This window comes from Chanodichthys erythropterus, chromosome 3, assembly GCF_024489055.1.
Source record: "Chanodichthys erythropterus isolate Z2021 chromosome 3, ASM2448905v1, whole genome shotgun sequence".
NCBI classification, from domain to species: domain Eukaryota; kingdom Metazoa; phylum Chordata; class Actinopteri; order Cypriniformes; family Xenocyprididae; genus Chanodichthys; species Chanodichthys erythropterus.
Genome location: NC_090223.1, coordinates 20215272 through 20218238, shown reverse-complemented (window position 1 = coordinate 20218238; position 2967 = coordinate 20215272). Strand labels below are relative to the sequence as shown.

At 33.0% G+C, this 2967-nt stretch overlaps 1 long non-coding RNA gene across 1 annotated transcript; it reads left to right on the top strand.

Moving 5' to 3' along the window:
* The first annotated feature begins 623 nt into the window (after positions 1–623).
* LOC137009329 (uncharacterized) lies at positions 624–1707 on the top strand. Its single transcript, XR_010892870.1, has 4 exons — positions 624–700; positions 857–934; positions 1083–1157; positions 1681–1707. It is a non-coding gene; the product is annotated as an uncharacterized lncRNA (long non-coding RNA).
* The last annotated feature ends 1260 nt before the right edge of the window (positions 1708–2967 follow it).

The following is a 2967-nucleotide window of genomic DNA, read 5'->3' as shown; positions in this document are numbered from 1 at the left end:
CACATTTATTGGAAAGTCTGAATTTATCAGAAGTCCGAATGTGCGAATATAAAACCAACTTTACCCAAGTAGCTAACGTTAGGCTAAAAATTACTTTGAATTTATACATGGTACACCATAGTATAAAGTATATTTAATGATACAGTCATAGTTATTACTGTAAATTATTAATGTAGCCTTTTGAGAGTTTCTTTCAGAAAGTAAATTATCTGAAAGAGATTGAAATGTTTAGCTGGATTCGAACATGTTTGTTTTCAGTAACTGCTTTAAAATATTTTGTAATTTTAGAATTGCTAATCATGTCCTCTGAGTACCAAAAGATGTGAAACTCAAAAATTTACATAAATTATTTCAGTGTATTTTGTTAAAACAGGTGATAGCACACAAAAAAATGTCACTTTTGCCTTTAATATGTCATTCTCATTTAGAGGTAAAAATGTATTCCATGAGTCCGGGTTTTGCCTGAATATCAACATAATATCCAAAAAAATTGATTTTAAAAAGTGATTTATTTTAATATTTTAGACAACTATGTACTTTTTTTTTTTTTTTAAACACATTTTGCATGTGCATGTTTATTGTACTTAATGAAATTACATGCAAGGTGTAATTTGTCTCGCAGGGTCGCATAATGAACAGCCATCTTCCAGACAGAGAAATCAGGAATCGTTCTGCAGGCCATCGTGGACAGCCGAAAGAGGCATAGTATTGTTTTCTTGTTTAATGTCATACACCTAAAGAAGATTTTTATTTATTTTTTGGTAATTGTACAGTTATGCTGTTATTCATTCATTAATGTGACCTTTCTGACCTTAAATAACTTGCAATTTGCAATAACGTGCAATTTGTCTCTCAGGTTCACATAACGAACAGCCATCTGCCAGACGGAGAACTTATGAAACGTTCTCCAGGCCATCTGGGGCAACCGAAAGAGGCATAGTATTGTTTTCTTGTTTAATTTCATCCACATAAAGAGGATTTTTAATTAATCGTACACTTACAGTGTTCAACAATTAATGTGACATTTTCTGCCTTAAATAACTTTGTATTTTTCACACCTTTTGTTTGTAATGTGTATTCAGTATTGTCTCCTGTCCCAAATTCTTCGCTGGCACCGCAGTCCCAGAGGACGCCCCCATCCCAGAGGGCACCCCAGTGTATGTGAGAACTTTAGTCACATCTTATTTTAAACGCAGTCCACCTTAGTGACAACACAGCTCAATAAACACTACCAGTCAAAAGTTTGGAAACTGTACTAATTGATTGTTTTTGAAAGAAGTCTGTTTTGCTCATTTAAAAAAAAAGTAAATAAATAATAATAAAATAATATTGTGAATATTTTTAATTTCAATAACTATTTTTTATTTTAAAAATAGTATAAAATGTCATTTATTCCTGTGATCAAAGTTACAAAAGCTTTATATTTCAGATAAATGTTCTCTTGAACTCAATACTCATCAAATAATCCTGATAAACAGTTGTGTACAATTTTTCAACATTTATAGTGATAATACATGTTTCTTGAACATTAATTCGGAATATCAGAATGACTTGTAAAGGATCTTGTGACTCTTAAGACTGTAGTAATGATGACAAATTCAGCTTTGAATCACATCTTCTACACGATGGTCCAGAAAAATTAATAACAGCAATTCGTAATGTTGTTTTGCCTCTTGACAGCTGCATCGAGGAGTGAGCACAGACCTGACAGTATGTTTGTTCCAGCCATGGGGTTGTCCTATCCACAATTGAATTAACATTTTACAATGTTTTATTTATTTTCTTTTTTCATTTTTTTTTTTTTTTTTCAATAGGTGGTACCAGACCCTCAAGGAGCGCCTACCCCATGACAACCACAAGTTAGAAATATTATATGTGGTGGTTTTAAAACACTGGCCAGTAAAATAAAATGCAAATGCAATTTTTGTTAAAGTACTAGTTTATGGTTTTAAACCAAGTATTGAATGACAATAAGTGTTTTTTGCTCACTGTTAATTCAGTCTTGCACTTCTGTTTTCACAACCTTATTTTTACCTGAAATCAGCAGGCAAAAAAGACTGGGAAAAAGTGTCCAAATAAACTGTAAAATGTTATGCTCTGCATAAACTCAAATTGTGACTGCAAGTGTCATAATGAAGAATTTTTAATTATTCAGGTGTCCAGTTGTGTGTACATATTACTCTAATTTTTCTTTCAGAATTTCAAAGGAAGTTCTTTTCAATGTTGTTCGATTTGAAAGATCAACTCAAACTCAAAATAGTTGGCATTCTGGACCCTGGCAGGTCTACAACATCTCTAAAGAAGATGGATTCAGAGAGTGACCTAAAACTCTCTGAAGAATCCATCTAAGATGTTGATGTCAAGTTGATCTGTCAAGTTTATCTTATTTCAATTGTTTTCACATTTAGGTCCAGCAACTGTCCAGGGTTGGTGGATATTCTGTTCGAGACTGTCAACAAAGTTATGAACAGAAATAAAAATATATATATTCTCTCCCCTTAGATGCTGTGAAGAGGTGGAGCCCAAATACTACCGACACCGAAATAGATGCAGCAATGGCGGAACATCTGAAGCACGCTCCAGGAAGACCTGGGGGTGGAGGATAGAAAAAAATAAGCCAAACCGCTGTAATGTGTTTAAGGGAAAGTTCACCCAAAAATGACCAAAAAAACCTCATGTTTCAGACCTGTATAACTTTCTAATTTCGGCTGAACACAAAGATATTTGGAAGAATGTAACCAAGCAGATCTCGCCACCTTAACTATCATAATAATTTTTTTCTATAATGGTAGTTAATGGGTTGTGAGATCTGCTTGGTTACAAACATTCTTCCAAATATATTTGTGTTCAGCAGAACATAGAAAGGTATAGAGATTTGAAACATGAGGGTGAGTAAATAACAGAATTTTCATTTTTGGGTGAACTATCCCTTTATATAATTAAGTATTTTGTACTTGTTGTTTTAAT